We start from the raw sequence: 18,609 nt of genomic DNA, 5'->3' as shown, positions 1-18,609 counted from the left end.
TAATTATTATTTTTGTTTGCTAAAAAACATTTGCCTAACTCAAAGTCATAAATTTTTGCCATATATACTCTTAGGAATTTTATAATTTTAATTTTATATTATGCTTCTGATAGATTTGGGATTATATTCTGTGTACAGTATGAGATAGAGCTCAAGCTTCATTTCTTCCACATGGACATATATCCAAGATCTATTATTATAAAGGACTTTATTTTCTCAATTTAATTACCATGGAATTGTGCAGTAAAAAATTAGTCATGTTCAAAAAACAAAACAAAGTTTGGCCTTATCCAACTCCTCGAAGGTGATCTCTAAACTCATGGAATGTCCTACCTGATAACAGCAGCTTTGTTTACCTGGGATCCTTGGGTTATGCCTGACAGTCTACACTAAAAACGCATTTTATAATGATAACTTTGGACCATGTAGCATCATCTGGACCTCTGGGGGTACTGAAGACTAAGGGCAGTCACAGAGGTAGTCTGTCATGCATATTTCTCTGGTGCCCAATACAATTCTAGGACATCATGGATTAAGTAAACTTCTGTATTTGACAGTACTCCATTCTGGGAGAAACAAACACTGTGTAAATGACTCCATTGAAAGAAAACAATGGGAAGCTTGCACCTAGAACTCTTCTGGAACCTGCAATATGTATCTTTACCCACTGAGATTTTAATGTGTATATTTCCATTGTAATAAAGTATAACTGTGAGTTTAACAACTTCACTGAGCTCTATGAGTTCTTCTAACAAATTATTAATTCTGAATATAATCTTGGGGACCTGTCAGACTGCAGGTACTTTGCTGAAAATTAATTGACTATGTATGTGATCAATTGAACTAATTTTTTCATTCTGTATTTGTCTACTTTTAGCTCACAATCTTCATCACTATTGGTTTATGTTGGATTTCAATATCATTAACTATAAATCTTAAATTTTTGCCTTTAGATTTTTTGTTTTGCCTATTTGAATTATTTTTTTTAATTTCTGTATACATTATAGAATCAATCTTTCATTTTTTATTAAAAATCCTGCTGATAATTTGAATAAGATGGTGTAAAATCTAAGACTAACTTGGAGACAACTGACACCTTAAAAATGATGAACTTTCTAATTCATGAACATGGGTATCTGTCATTTACTTAGTCTTCTTTATGTTTTTTTTATCACTATATTTTCACCTCTTGACATTTTCTAAATATCTATCTTTCCATAGCATCTGTTCCCCAGCACAAAAGCTGCCACACCTGCTTTAGAAGTATAGGGATATCATGCCTCTCTTCTGGGGATGAAAGGGGGGCTCAGTCCTCAGGCTAAGGAAGGATCAGAACCACTGACCAGACAAGCTAGACCTCTGTCCAAACCTGAAATAATTTCTCAGTATCACAGCTATGCCAACTCTCTGGGAATCATTAAATATTAAATTTTAGTAAGGGGAAAAATAAATGAAGGGAGACAGGGAAAAGAAAAAAGAAAGAAGTTCAATAATAAAATGTTTTCTATGTTGAAAAGTGAAAGTGTTAGATGCTCAGTCATGTCAGACTCTTTGCAATATCACAGATTGCAGCCCACCAAGCTCCTCTGTCCATGGAATTCCCCAGGCGGGAATACTGGAGTAGGTAGCCATTCCTTTCCCCAGGGGATCTTCCCGATTTAGGGATCAACCCCAGTTCTCCTGCATTGCAGGCAGATTCTTTACCGCCTGACTAACCAGGAAAACCCTTTCTATGTTAGATTACTATAATCTTTTGGAGAACAAAGACTGTGTATTTTATTAGTCTGTGCTCCATACAGTCCCTCTCCCCTCCCCAACACACATTATAAACACTTCATGGTTATTAAATAAAATCTGAAGTAAAATCCCTATTTTAGTTGTGACTTTTGTTTGTGTCCTCTATTTGTCATATACCAGGTTATTTTTTTAATATTCAATATTTAAAAGATAAAATGCTATATTCATAACTTTGATTCATGTAACATTTTAATATGAGTTGGAGCAACTCATAATTTCAAAGCCATATAGATTAAAAATAGAGGAAGCAGCTTTAATTTTATACTTTTTTAAACAGTATATGGCTTTCCAGATTTTACTTAAATGCTAAAAAAGAGCAAGAATTAACTGTTAAAAACACATCTACTTGAAAAAAAAAACAGTTTATATTGATAGCACTTACAAAAAAATTTAAGGGCTCATCACATATTTTCAACTGATTTTTAAATCAAAACTGAGGTATATGTCAAAAATGTTTTATATTGTCAACTTTTTAAATCTTCATAACACATTTTTTCCCTTTACTCTGCTGCAGCAAAAGTTATTTTTTCATCTTTATAATGTCAGGTTATTTTTAACAGATACAGGCAATTCTGCTAACTATAAGGAGAAGGCAATGGCAACCCACTCCAGTACTCTTGCCTGGAAAATCCCATGGGCGGAGGAGCCTAGTAAGGCTGCAGTCCACGGGGTCGCTAAGAGTTGGACACGACTGAATGACTTCACTTTCACTTTTCACTTTCATGCACTGGAGAAGGAAATGACAACCCATTCCAGTGTCCTTGCCTGGAGAATCCCAGGGATGGGGGAGCCTGGTGGGCTGCCGTCTATGGGGTTGCACAGAGTCGGACACGACTGAAGTGACTTAGCAGCAGCAGCAGCTAACTATAAAATTATAGCAGCTAACTATAAAATTAGTCTCCTGACATCTTCAGATTCTGTTCATAATGTATGACATCTCATTAAGGCTGGTTAAAAAACAAAAAAACACCCTCAAAGTCTACATAGTAAATGTCAAATAAATATCAAATTTATGGCCTTTGTGTGCTCTTAGCTTGAACATTTGAATGTATAAAAAATTATCAAATACACTGGGAAGAAAATAATCTAGTAGAAATTATTCTCATTACTCGTTTAACTGCCTATTCTTTTGAATAACAGAACATGGAGGGAAAGATCATAGGATATGGCTTTATGTGTTTGTTGTCTTTATACACTTCTGGTAACATAAGTAAAATATTCAATAAGAGGATCTTTGTGTTACAGGGTGATGTTAAGTGGGAAGCATCTTCACAGAAGGGACACTAAAAACAGGTAGACAATATTATTTGGCCTGTTGAAATCCACCACCCAAAACTGATATAATTGGCACATTTATGTGCATATATTGGCACATTTATGCAGCTGTGGAGGTTATGCGTAGGTCCAGTGGCATGGGTTTCTACTTACGAAGGTAGTTTTAGCTCTTGTTACTAGTGCCAGCAACAGAACTTAACCTAAGCTCTTAATACAGTGTGATCCTTTGAAAAAAATCAGCTGCACACTTGATGCTAAACTCACTTCATCTGACCCCTTCTACCCTTAAAGAGGCTAACATTCATTCTGACAGAGATAGGCACATGATCTAAATATATATTTGAGTTTGATATCAACCAGAACGATCACCTAAGGGCTTAGGGGATGTCTGATCCATCGATATGAGATCACATATCACATTATATGAAACCACAGGAACCACAAAAAATAGCAAAGAATACACAAAAATAGGTAGATGATCATGGTATTTACTGCTCATATCATATGTTCCAGAACCTAGAGTATGCCAAGGTTAAAAACTTCTCTGAATGCCTTTTGGAGGCAAAGCTAAAGAATTAGGTTAGCGTCAATACTTGGCTAGGGTGCTTCGCTATCCTTAAGGATTCAGTGAACAACTTAAATCAACTTGAATTTTATGCAGTGCTGTATTGCCAATAAATAGAATATGCAGTATAGGAACCCAGGGTGGACAGGAGTGGCCCCACATACCCTTAACCTCACTGACTTATTTGGGGATTTTTGTTCTTTCTGTTTCTGCAACTCTGGGTTCTATAGATTTCAAGGTCCTATTTCCCAAAAAGGAAATATATTATTTCCAGGAGAAAAACAAAAGAGACCCACTGAGTCAAAAGCTATGTCTGTGGCTTCAACACCCTAGGGTTCCTAAGTCAGTGATCCAGCAGGTAAGAAGAGGAATTGTTCTCTTGGCAAGGAGGTAGGGACACCGTTACGCACTGTAGGCTGGGAAGAATATGTATTGGCACCCAGTTGATTCATTGGGATGCATTTTGGTATGCCCTAGCTCAATTTTTTGGAGAAGGCAATGGCAGCCCACTCCAGCACTCTTGCCTGGAAAATCCCATGGACGGAGAAGCCTGGTGGGCTGCAGTCCATGGGGTCGATAAGAGTCGGACAAGGCTCAGCAACTTCACTTTCACTTTTCACTTTCATGCATTGGAGAAGGAAATGGCAACCTACTCCAGTGTTCTTGCCTGGAGAATCCCAGGGACAGGGGAGCCTGGTGGGCTGCTGTCTATGGGGTCGCACAGAGTCGGACACGACTGAAGAGACTTAGTAGTAGTAGTAGTAGTAGCTGACTTTTTATGGTAAATGACAAGAGAAGCAAGTATGGCTTAACAAAAAAGAGTCATGGTGATAAGGAGTTTGGGTCTCTAATACATGACTCTGTGACACCTAAGCCACAAAACCACCAGAGGTGATAGACTAGCTGAGTATACAGTAGAGGGACATGACTTCACTGTCCTTTGTATGTCCAGTCCAGCTGCAGTGAAAGGGCCGGCAGTCTCTCTAACCTTGTATCTTCCAAGTTTCTCCCAGGAAAGCAGGCTCACTGGATTCTTGGAGGAGTTGTTTTCACTGTGTAAAAAAGTAGATTTTAACGACTCAAAAGTTTACAGGGTTAGATACTAATATCTCCTTCTCATATTTCTTTTCAGAAATGCACAGCTCTAATCTTGGCTGCTGGAAATGCAGCTGAACAAGCTTCAGTTCTGACTCCACTTGAAGAATCACCTCAAAGGGAGAGAGCTGTTCTGTTCAAGAACATATCCCTTGCTGGGAAGAATGCATTCAGCGGCTACTGGATGTGGGAATATCAAGTTCTGGGCCCTTTGCCTCAACTCAGGATATCTCTAAAGGCTTGTCTCAGCTTTAGACTTCTTTATAAAATAAATTGAGTTCTCCAAAGAAAGGGCATTGTGGCCCAACTTCTCTGTCCAATTCTGTCCCCACTTTCCTTCTACCAGCAATGATCCCAAGGGTGTTCCCTAATAAACTTACTGTTTGCTAATCTGCATATCAAAATCTACTTCTGAAGAAGCCCCAAATAAAACATGACTCATAGATGCAAAGATGCTAGTTTAAGCTAAACTAATCAAACTGATAAAATGTTGTTCATTTGATTTGTTTATGTGAGTATATAACAAAATATATCATAAATAAAACTTTTAAAATATGCTTTCTGATTCATATGTGTGCTATTTGAATTATAATCTAAAGGCTTGATTAAACCAAGATTCTAAATCAAATAGACTCTGAAAGACACTCTGTTGTAACTCTATAGGCTATACATAGGCTCAAACAAAGTATATTTTAAGACTACCTGATTTATTCACTCATTTAATGATATAAGCATTTAAATGAAAATCTATTTTTAATAATAAAATGCATCAACTAGTTTATAACACTGAGGTTTATGATAATCTTTTTTATTGAAAACCTGATGGATTTTAATAATAAAAGATAAATAATGAAGACATAACTTCAGAAAATGTGATACTGTAAATTAACAGCATTGGAAAAACCCTATTGACCTACTTTGCTACAACCACCCCATTTTACACTAAGACTAATTAAAATAAAACTTAAATTGCTTTATTCTAGTTAAAGCAAGATCCCTGTAAACATTTACAAAGTAGCAGCCTTTCAAGAGTTTATAAAAGCTGCATAATATATTCTATTGGTAAAAATAGACATAAACATCTGCAGTCAAATAAGTTTTGAAATAAGGAAATACTAAACCACATCTTGAAAATCAAATTAATATATTAGGCCATTTAAAGAAGAAACCAATAAAATATTCTTAACTGTTACCAGAGATTTGGCCAATTTAATTGGCATTAATTCAGTCATTTGGCTCATCCATTTATACTTCTATAAACCGTAAGTATGTATTGTGAAATACCGGTTCAAAGATACACTCCTTTTATTCCTATTAAATTACCGTTTGTGAGCTTCTGCTATGTATAAGGAAGACTGGCTACAAAAGGAAAGACAGACGTAGGTTTTCACCCATCTAGAACTTGATTCAAGGGGAGAAATCAAAAGATAAATAATCAAGTAAAATACACGCAATAGATGTTCAGTTCAGTTGTTCAGTTGCGTTCGACTCTTTAGCCGTGTCTGACTCTTTGCAATAGATATTAAATAGTTTTTTTAAAAAGTAACAACAAATGTATTAACATATAAGCAATAATATAGGGTAAACTAATAGATATTTATTAAATCATGATTCCAACCTTCATATATTTACTTAGTGTAATTGCATTTCTTTTTTTTTCCTAGTGCAATGTGTTGGGGACCTGCAGCCTCTATTGGACTGAGGTGCAGAGTCCACTCTGAGCCCAGCTTTTATTCCTTTTTTTTCCCATTTATCTTTTATTTTATTTTTTATTTTTTTATCTTAGTTTTATGTATTTATTTACTTTACAATATTGTATTGATTTTGCCATACATTGACATGAATCCGCCATGGGTATACCTGTGCTCCCCATCCTGAACCCTCCTCCCACCTCCCACCCCATCCCAACCTTCTGGGTCATCCCAGTGCACCAGCTCTGAGCACCCTGTAGCATGCATCAAACTTAGACTAGTGATTCGTTTCACATGTGATAATTACATGCTTCAATGCCATTCTCCTATATCATCCCATCCTCGCTCTCTCCAACCTTTCAGAATTTTTAGTCATTTAATTTTATTTAGACTGACAGTAGCTTAGAGATTTTTGAGGTGTTTTACTTCTTGTGAACATGAAATAATAGTAGAATATCAGTTTAGCTACATGAAAAGATGACAGGAAAAAGTCTCAGAAGGATGTACAACATCCATGATCAGTTTCATGAGTACAGAAAAGTTTTTTTTTTTTTTGCTCTCGGAAGTTCAATCTATGGTGATGCTCTTTGGCTTCGGTTTTGGCCTGGGTAAAATATGAATTTTAATTCTCAGTCATTTGTCCTCCTGTTGCAACATATATTTGGCATACCTTCAGAATTGAGTGTTGGCTAAATTCCATCTTTTAGAAACTGCTATGCTTCTGCCTTCTCAATAATGAGAACACTGTAATTCATGCATTCTTTTATACAGGTTATAAAAAGCTCAATCAGATTAAAAGCCTGATTCCAAAAATAACATTAACTCCTCTGAATAAAAATTTGTATTATAAATTTTTCACTGATATTATTGCCTAATTTCTTTTATTTTTTTAAATTATGAGATGTTTCAATTATCACTAAGCACATGGGTATAATATTATTTTCATTATGCTTTCTGTCAGCCAAATGTAAATGTTTTTATCTTAGAAAGTAGGAAGCAGACTTTTGTAGATCAGTGATTACCAACAGCAATCTCCACAATGTGTAAGACTTTCCACAAGCGTATCTGCAAGCAGCTTTTGGCAGGAAAGAGCTCTCTGCACAAGCCCTCCCTTTGTCTTGTCATAAACTTAAGGCAACACTGTGCCCTACGCATCTCTAGCCCTAGCTCATATTTCAAATCTTTCAATCACACAATACCTTGCCTAAGATGTTGGTCCTTTCCATAGATTAAAAAAGTAGAAACGAAGACTAAGTAATTAACAGATGACTAGATCTCTTCTCTAGACTCCCCTTCAGTAGTCTCACAAACTGAGTGAACAAGGTACATTTAAAGAGAAATCTCATGAAGTTGACAAGCCTGGATGTAGTAGGGGACGGCAACAACCAAATTTTTCCTAAAGGAGATTTTAGACTAAGCAAAATTAAAGACAGTGCTTTGGCCAAGGCAACTTAAATGATTCAACTATTAATACTTTTGTTCACTGGATTTTAATTATTCCTTTAGTAGGCTTTATCAACCAAGGGGACTGGACAGTTGTTTCATTTGAAGATTCCTAAGTTTAGCCATTGGGATCTGAGAATGCATGGTTCTGATAGTTTACTGCTTAGATTTATGGGCAAGAGCACAAAAAATCTGTTCAGCTAGAGCAGTCAATTCATTGGATCTCAGAGTAATCCATGTTAAAGAATATTGTACTTAAGTCATCCTGTAATCCTGCCATAGAGATAGAATTAAATACACTAGCAGTTTTATTTTTCAGGTCCTTAATTTTTTTTTTCAAAATGGCCTTAATAGTTATGTATATGTTCATCAGGCCATCATCCAGATGCATTGTTGAATATCATATCAGTCAATACATTTAGGAAGAGAATGGGAATTTGTGGAGATCTTTAGACAACTTTTGTGCATCTGCTTGCCCGCTTATGCCTACTCTAAAAAATCATCAGGAGGACCTTTTCAATCAACAGCTTCCATTCATTCGCTAGCCATAACCCTCCTATAAGCAGATGTATTAATTGACATAGGAATGTCAAATGTGCCCTGAGTGGGTCAGCAATTTTGGATAATTGTGGGTGACTTCAGTCCAATGCAATAGACATTTAAAAGGAAAGATGTATGTTTGAAACAAAATGAGCCGGAGAACTCGACAGCATCTGCCCAGTGGCAGAGCCTTGAAAAACAGACATGACATAACTGAGTCTTCACCAAGGTGAAGGAATCTCTTCCCAGAAAAAGCTGGCAACAGAGGATATCAAATGAAGGCTTGGAACCTCAACCGACATAGGAGGTTCTGAACTGAGAGCACTTACCTCGTAATCCAAGACTGATGAGGAGGCAACAGAGTACAAAGGACTCCTGTAGGTGCTTTGCTTGCATTAGAGACAGAGATGAGTCCCACTTCTGATGTCTAATGTTGAACAAAAATCAACAGGAGGCTGGAGAGGACAAAGAGACTTATTTGAGGTCTTAGGAATTGCAATCCAGGGAACATAGATCTAGGTAAAACTGAAAGAGTGTTTCAGGAAAAAGCTTTCAGGGGCTTATAAAGGCCAAAGCTTCGAGGCTGTTAAATCTGTCTTGCAAGAATTATGACCGGCTCTGAAGCAGAAAAGAAACATTTATTCTTAAGAGATAGCCTGCTGGAGTTATGTAGAATAAGAGCCCAACAACAGAAGCAGAAGATATTAAGAAGAGCTGACAAGAATACACAGAAGAACGGTACAAAAAAGATCTTCATGACCCAGATAAGCACGATGGCATGATCACTCACCTAGAGACAGACACCTTTGAATGTGAAGTCAAGTGGGCCTTAGGAAGCATCACTATGAACAAAGCTAGTGGAGGTGACGGAATTCCAATCAAGCTATTTCAAATCCTGAAAGATGATGCTGTGAAAGTGCTGTATTCAATATGCCAGCAAATTTGGAAAACTCAGCCGTGGCCACAGGACTGGAAAAGGTCAGTTTTCTTTTTTTTTTTTTTAATTTTATTTTTAAACTTTACATAATTGTATTAGTTTTGCCAAATATCAAAATGAATCCATCACAGGTATACATGTATTCCCCATCCTGAACCCTCCTCCCTCCTCCCTCCCCATACCATCCCTCTGGGTCGTCCCAGTGCACTAGCCCCAAGCATCCAGTATCGTGCATCGAACCTGGACTGGCAACTCGTTTCATACATGATATTTTACATGTTTCAATGTCATTCTCCCAAATCTTCCCACCCTCTCCCTCTCCCACAGAGTCCATAAGACTGTTCTATACATCAGTGTCTCTTTTGCTGTCTCGTACACCAGGTTATTGTTACCATCTTTCTAAATTCCATATATATGCGTTAGTATACTGTATTTATGTTTTTCCTTCTGGCTTACTTCACTCTGTATAATAGGCTCCAGTTTCATCCACCTCATTAGAACTGATTCAAATGTATTCTTTTTAATGGCTGAGTAATACTCCATTGTGTATATGTACCACTGCTTTCTTATCCATTCATCTGCTGATGGACATCTAGGTTGCTTCCATGTCCTGGCTATTATAAACAGTGCTGCAATGAACATTGGGGTACACGTGTCTCTTTCCCTTCTGGTTTCCTCAGTGTGTATGCCCAGCAGTGGGATTGCTGGATCATAAGGCAGTTCTATTTCCAGTTTTTTAAGGAATCTCCACACTGTTCTCCATAGTGGCTGTACTAGTTTGCATTCCCACCAACAGTGTAAGAGAGTTCCCTTTTCTCCACACCCTCTCCAGCATTTATTATTTGTAGACTTTTGGATCACAGCCATTCTGACTGGTGTGAAATGATACCTCACAGTGGTTTTGATTTGCATTTCTCTGATAATGAGTGATGTTGAGCATCTTTTCATGTGTTTGTTAGCCATCTTTGACAAAGGAGGCAAGAATATATAATGGATTAAAGACAATCTCTTTAACAAGTGGTGCTGGGAAATCTGGTCAACCACTTGTAAAAGAATGAAACTAGACCACTTTCTAACACCATTCACCAAAATAAACTCAAAATGGATTAAAGATCTAAACGTAAGACCAGAAACTATAAAACTCCTAGAGGAGAACATAGGCAAAACGCTCTCTGACATACATCACAGCAGGATCCTCTGTGACCCACCCCCCAGAATATTGGAAATAAAAGCAAAAATAAACAAATGGGACCTAATTAACCTTAAAAGCTTCTGCACATCAAAGGAAACTATTAGCAAGGTGAAAAGACAGCCTTCAGAATGGGAGAAAATAATAGCAAATGAAGCAACTGACAAACAACTAATCTCAAAAATATACAAGCAACTCCTACAGCTCAACTCCAGAAAAATAAACGACCCAATCAAAAAATGGGCCAAGGTCAGTTTTCATTCCAATCCCAAAGAAAGGCATTTAATTAGAATGCCAAAGAATGCTCAAACTACTGCACAATTGCACTCATCTCACACGCTAGTAAAGTAATGCTCAAAATTCTCCAAGACAGGCTTCAGCAATATGTGAACCGTGAACTTCCAGATGTTCAAGCTGGTGCTAGAAAAGGCAGAGGAACCACAGGTCAAATTGCCAACATCCACTGGATCATTGAAGAAGCAAGTGAGTTCCAGAAAAAAAACATCTGTTTCTGCTTTATTGACTATGCCAAAGCTTTTGACTGTGTGGATCACAATAAACTGCAGAAAATTCTGAAAGAGATGGGAATACCAGACCACCTGACCTGCCTCCTGAGAAACCTGTATGCAGGTCAGGAAGCAACAGTCAGAACTGGACATGGAACAACAGATTGGTTCCAAAGGAAAAGAAGTACGTCAAGGATGTATGTTGTCACCCTGCTAATTTAACTTATATGCAGAGTACATCATGAGAAACGCCGGGCTGGAGGAAGCACGAGCTGGGATCAAGACAGCCAGGAGAAACATCAATAACCTCAGATATGCAGATAACACCACCCTTATGGCAGAAAGTGAAGAAGAACTAAAGAGACTCTTGATGAAAGTGAAAGAAGAGAATGAAAAATTTGGCTTAAAGCTCAACATTCAGGAAACTAAGATCATGGCATCCGGTCCCATCGCTTCATGGCAAATGAGATGGGGAAACAGTGGAAACAGTGGCTGACTTTATTTTTCTGGGCTCCAAAATCACTGCAGATGGTGATTGCAGCCATGAAATTAAAAGTCGCTTACTCCTTGGGAGGAAAGTTATGGCCAACCTAGACAGCATATTAAAAAGCAGAGACATTACTTTCCACAAAGTTCCATCCAGTCAAGGCTATGGTTTTTCCAGTGGTCATGTATGGATGTGAGAGTTGGACTATAAAGAAAGCTGAGCACCAAAGAATTGATGCTTTTGAACTGTGGCATTGGAGAAGACTCTTGAGAGTCCCTTGGGCTGCAAGGAGATCCAACCAGTTCATCCTAAAGGAGATCAGTCCTGGGTGTTCATTGGTAGGACTGATGCTGAAGCTGAAACTCCAATACTTTGGCCACCTGATGCGAAGAACTGACTCATTGGAAAAGACCCTGAGGCTTGGAAGGATTGAAGGCAGTAGGAGAAGGGGATGACAGAGAATGAGATGGCTAGATGGCATCACCAACTCAATGGACATGAGTTTGGGTGGACTCTGGGAGTTGGTGATGGACAGGGTGGCCTGGCGTGCTGTGGTTCATGGGGTTGCAAAGAGTCAGACATGACTGAGCGACTGAAATGAACTGAACGGAAGGATTTTAAGTTTCTTGGACACTGTGCTGGTGTTCTGGATGCCTGTACTAACACAGTAAGTGGTCAAAGTTTAGATTCCATCGGGGCTGAAATGAGTACAAGTCATGCTCCTTCAATGGCTTCCCTGCTCCATTTCTGAGAGTTCTCTTAGCAGTTCCAAATCCATGTTGATTTCCCTTTCATGTAACTTGTACTGGGCTTTTAAAAATGTTTCCTATCTTTGCCATTTCTTAAAAGTAATCAGCCTGAAATAATCTATTTGCTAAAGAGACATATTTTAGGGTAACAGATTCTGTTTCTTTTCAAGATTAAATATGGAAATCATTTCAAAAATATTTTACGTTTATCTTAATTTTATGTATATAAATATATGTATATATACAAACACACATATACATTTAGATTTCAACTAAAGACATAGCTATAAAAAAGAAACAGACACTTTATATTTTTGATCTGGTTGACCTTCTTTATCCGTATTTCCTGTAGAATGTATTTTTCTCTTAAAAAGCAATAATAGTACAATGATCATTCATCAATTTATATGTCCCCCGTGTTGGAGGAAACTAAAAAATAAAAATATTTCTCTGTCATAGATTGAAAGTCTCATAGATCGAACACCCTTAGAGGCAATAGTTCCATGGACAGTGCCAATTTATAGTTGAGAGGTTCTATGCACTTACAACTTTAGATTTTGACTATCCTCTGGCAGACAACTGCTTATAATGACCAATTTTGAAGAAATAAACTTTTATGTAAAATATTTTATAGGCTTGCTAATTAAAAGTTGGACTTATGGGTATTTTCTAAAGCTGAAAGTCTTACACTTTCAGGCGGACAAAATTTGCCATCCCAAAATGTGTCTCTTTGGCTTGAGGATTATTTTAGGCTGATTGATTTGAAGAAACAAAAGGCTTAGGGAGATCTTTCACCTTCTTAACAGCCTAAAATAATTTAGATAAAAGGTCTGTTCCAAGAACTATCACCACAGATAACTAGAGTATAATATGAACTATGTGCTGTAGACTGGGGGAAACTGAGTAAAGCCTGTTGGATCCTCCGTGTTTTATATGGCCCGGTAAACAATGATTTACCAACCATTTGCTCTTTTTCACCTTCCTACAAATTTCCTTTCTTCCCTTTTAATTCCCAAATCCTTATCCATTTCTCCTTCTCTCAGATGGCATATAAGCTTCAATTGCCCAACTTGTCTTTGAGCCCTATATTCTTAGGTCACCCTCACAAGTACATAATTAAATTTTACTTTCTCCTGTTAATCTGTCTCATGTCAATTTAAGTTTTACACCTGCCAGAAGAACTCTGAAGGATAGAGGAAAGTTTTCTTTCCTCTCCCACAAACTCAATTCTTCCCCAGAACATCCTTCCATTTGTTATCAGATAACTATCCTTTCTATGATTATTAGAATAAAAAAATGAAAGTGTATTGTAAGTAAGATTAGGATTAGTATTAAACTTAAACAGTTTAAAAAAAAAACAGTTTTGTTTCTTTGGAGTCTTTAGATAGGGTAGAAGACTCTGAAAAATTAGAGGAATGTTTCCCTTTTTTTTTTTCATGTATTCTTTTTACAGACACTTTCTCTTTCCTGATTGAAGTAATATATTAGATGAGGCAGGCAAAAAATTATTTTTGATTGTAGTTTTGTTCTTTCCTACTATATAGAGGAAAAGTGGTATCTGTAAGATAGAGTGTGCACATGCCCAAGATTCTCTACAAGATCCATTCCTCACTTAAATAGATCACATGTGCAGGACAATTAAGAGAATATTCAAAGCAATTATATCCAAGTTCATAGGAGTCAGATCAAAACTTAAAGAAAATACAGCTGAGCAAAACCAAACACATTTAGCAACGATCATAAGTTAAAAGTCAGTGCACCTATTGGTACATTCAGCATTGGTAATTATATACACAAGTATCTACTCTGTACCAATGAGTATCTGCTTATGGATGAAGATACCCTGGTTAAAGGAAAGGAAATTGCAGAGAAATAACACCTGCCACTGAAGTTTTAGCTTGTAAATTAACACAAAATAAGCCTTTTAAAAATTTCTACCTAAATATAGCTACTATGCCCTAGAAAGTCCCCTACATTAAAATCTAAGTAAAAATAGCTAACCACATGTATTATTGAATACCTATTGTGTATATCTGAGTGGGTATATACATACATACATAGACATCCATATACATAAGGCTCTCTTAGGGACAACATCATGATATACGTCTTAAGAAAGTAACATTAGAAAGCTGGTCTTAAGAAAGTAACATTGATAGAAATATAGAGATCAGTTTGTAATTAAAAGTAAATAGTTAAACAGAGGTTTTGGTAAAAGATCTAAATGGAAAGGAGGGGATTTAAAGTTAGACAATTTATGTTTCAGTGCCAATAAATTTGGCAATAACGAAGGACACATTCCTTAACCTCCCTGATTAACAGTTTCCTCATCTATATGAAATAGCTAGTGCTACCACGTCCATAAAAGTCTACTGGGCAGGACAATATGTGAGTGAAGATCTTTGGAATGCATGAGAGACACAAATACTGCCTGATATGCCAATATCGATTTTTACTCCATCTCTGGCTAGGCAAACAAGCCATTGTATAGATGAGAACTCAGATCTTTGCCAAGGTGAGTGGTACGCTCAGCCATATTGTTGTCTGTCTTCTTCACCTTGCCCAACTACTCACTACTGTGAAAACTACATGAAATCAGTAACCTTCATTTTATTTATTGATAAGAACCAATAATTTGACACATAGTACGTGACCAATGTTATTTCTTATACGAATGGATGAACATTAGCATGCTCAAGAGGGTTCCTAGTTACCAGAGTAGGCAGATATAAGAAGTAAATACAAACTTATAGAGATCTATTTTGAAACTATAATATGATTGTAGGTTTTATTTGTTTTATAGAATGATTAGATGCTACATATAAACCCAGGACCAATATGACTGTCTACTCAGGAGTCTGCCAAGAAAAAAAATTGAAGCTATTGCTGAGATAAGATAAATCTTAAGAGACTGAGTAATAAGAGTGTATTCTCAGAGCAAGTTATTGAGAAAGTATTTTAACTGTTCTGAGCCTGTTTACTAGTCAAGGCCTGAGAAAGCATCCCAGTTATTCTCTATGCAGCCAGACTCAACAGAGATTATTGGATAAACTAAATATAATAAAGGATGAAAAGTAATTAGATGACTGAAATGGTTATATGCCATTGTTATAGTATAATTTCTATCGTATAAACTGCAAACTGTCATAATTCAGAAAAGGCCTAGCATTTTGGTTAGTTGGTTCTGATTGAAGTAAAAGACAAAAAGTAGAGTACTAATTAACAAAGGTTTCAGTTCAGTTCAGTTCAGTCACTCAGTTGTGTCAGACTCTTTGCGAATCCATGAACCACAGCACGCCAGGCCTCCCTGTTCATCACTAACTCCCCGAGTCCACCCAAACCCATGTCCATTGAGTTGGTGATGCCATCCAACCATCTCATCTTCTGTCATCCCCTTCTCCTCCTGCCCTCAATCTTTCCCAGCATCAGGGTCTTTTCCAATGAGTCAGTTCTTTGCATCAGGTGGCCAAAGTATTGGAGTTTCAGCTTCAACATCAGTCCCTCCAATGAACACCCAGGACTGATCTTCTTTAGGATGGACTGGTTGGATCTCCTTGCAGTCCAAGGGACTCTCAAGAGTCTTCTCCAACACCACAGTTAAAAAGCATCAATTTTTCAGCACTCAGCTTTCTTTACAGTCCAACTCTCACATCCATACATGACCATGGGAAAAAACAACCTTGACTAGACAGACCTTTGTTGACAAAGTAATGTCGCTCCCTTTTAATACACTGTCTAGGTTGGTCATAACTTTCCTTCCAAGGAGTAAGTGTCTTTTAATTTCATGGCTGCAATCACCATTGCAGTGATTTTGGAGCCCAGAAAAATAAAGTCAGCCACTGTTTCCACTGTTTCCCCATCTATTTGCCATGAAGTGATGGGATTGGATGCCATGATCTTAGTTTTCTGAATGTTGAGCTTTAAGCCAACTTTTTCACTCTCCTCTTTCACTTTCATCAAGAGCCTCTTTAGTTCTTCACTTTCTGCCATAACAGTGGTATCATCTGCATATCTGAGGTTACTGCTTGGATGAAGACAAAAGCCAGGGTATGTTTGATCATTTGTAGGAGACAGAGTTGGAGAAGATAATGGCACCCCACTCCAGTACTCCTGCCTGGAAAATCCCACAGATGGAGGAGCCTGGTGGGCTGCAGTCCATGGCGTCACTAAGGGTCGGACACGACTGAGTGACTTCACTTTCACTTTTCACTTTCATGCATTGGAGAAGGAAATGGCAACCCACTCCAGTGTTCTTGCCTGGAGAATCCCAGGGATAGGGGAGCCTGGTGGGCTGCCGTCTATGGGGTCGCACAGAGTTGGACACGACTGAAGCGACTTAGCAGCAGCAGCAGCAGCAGCAGGAGACAGAGTTATCATACCAAAAGAGGAATCTGTTCTGATGGCTTTCCTTATATTAGTCCCTTTATGTTGCTTACAGGATGTGGAAAAGTCTGCAAGGAAGTTCTGGGCTAAATCCCAGACAAAGATTTGGGAACTGAATGAGGGCTGAAGAAATCATTTGGAGTTTAGAACAAGGCGATGGGACCCCACTCCAGTACTCTTGCCTAGACAATCCCATGGATGGAAGAGCCTTTTAGGCTGCAGTTCATGGGGTCACGAAGAAGTCGGACATGTCTGAGCGACTTCACTTTGACTTTTCACTTTCATGCATTGGAGAAGGAAATGGCAACCTACTCCAGTGTTCTTGTCTGGAGAATCCCAGGGATGGGGGAGCCTGGTGGGCTGCCGTCTACGGGGTCGCACAGAGTCGGACACGACTGAAGTGACTTAGCAGCAGCAGCAGCAGAACAAGATGGCAGAGGAGTAGGTGGACGTGGAATACATCTCTCTCCATAATACATCAGGAATACACCTTCAGACACAGAAGTGCATGCAGAATACCAGCTGAGAGTAGACAGGAGTACCTGACAAGTAGAAAATAATATACAGAACCAAACAAAATGTGGTAGGATGAAGGAACCAGGGGGATAAACAGGAGTGTTAGTAGGACTGGACCTGCCCTCAGTGGTGGGGGAACTGAAGCAGGGGTCCAATCCCCACATAGGAGCAACTGTCTGAGTCAGAGGAGAAACATTTAAGGCTGAGAGTAAAACAGCTGACTTGTGACAGCCTAAATGGAATGAAAATCAGACAGTCCTTGAGGCAGCCATACATATCCCAGGCAGGGACTCAGGTTCCCTAGAAGGCAGAGTGGCTTGGGAGCTGGAGTTTACGGATTGTGAAGCGATCCCAGGGTGAGGGCTGCTGTTGACTGTGGAGAGATGGATAGAGGGGATGTGATGGAGAAGATTGTGGGGGGAAATGCCTGTGGAGGAAAGCCAGACAGCTATGGAAGCAAGGTGATACTGCTGAGTCACATGTAGGGGGTGGAGTCATCACCATACTATCCTCTCTCACCTGACATGCCAGCATCTGCAGCTGAGTGACAGAGGGGCTGGCCTATCAAACACCCGACACACTGAACTACAGAGCAGGACCCACCCAGGGTGCCCTTCGAAGTGACTGATGCACTGAACTACAGAGTAGGACCGTAGCCAAAGAATGAAAAGAACTGAGGATAGTCTCAGAGACCTCTGGGACAATAGCAAACGCACCAACATTCGAATCATAGGGGTCCCAGAAGACGAAGAGAAAAAGAAAGGGTTTGAGAAAATTTTTGAAGAGATTATACTTGAAATTTTCTTTCGGCAGAAATTCTACAGGCCTATATTGACAGGATATATTTAAAGTACTGAAAGAAAAAAATATACAAGCAAGATAATTGTACTCATCAAGAATCTCATTCAAAATTGATGGAGAAATAAAAAGCTTTTCAGACAGGCAAAAGTTAAGACAATTCAGCTTTACAACACCAAAACAGCTTTACAACAAATGTTAAAGACATTTATATAGTCAAGAAATATAAGAGAAGAAAACAGATCTACAAAATCAACCCCAAACAATTAAACATGGCAATAGGAACATATATATCAGTAAATACTTTAAATATAAGTGGATTGAATGATCCAACCAAAGACACAGACTGGCTGAATGGATACAAAAGCAAGACCAATATATATGCTGTCTCCAAGAAACCCACTTCAGACCTAAAGACACATATAGACTGAAAGTGAGAGGATAGAAAAATATATTCCAAGCAAATGGGAAGCAAATGAAAGCTGGGGTAGCAATCCTCGTATCAGACAAAATAGACCTTAAAGAATATTACAAGAGATAAGGAAGGACAATACATAATAATCAAGGGATCAATCCAAGAGGAAGACATAACAATTGTAAATGTCTATGCACCCAGCATAGGAGCACCTCAATATATA

Source organism: Bos indicus, chromosome 29 (assembly GCF_029378745.1).
Source record: "Bos indicus isolate NIAB-ARS_2022 breed Sahiwal x Tharparkar chromosome 29, NIAB-ARS_B.indTharparkar_mat_pri_1.0, whole genome shotgun sequence".
Taxonomy (NCBI): Eukaryota; Metazoa; Chordata; class Mammalia; order Artiodactyla; family Bovidae; genus Bos; species Bos indicus.
Note: the sequence above shows the minus strand (reverse complement) of the source record.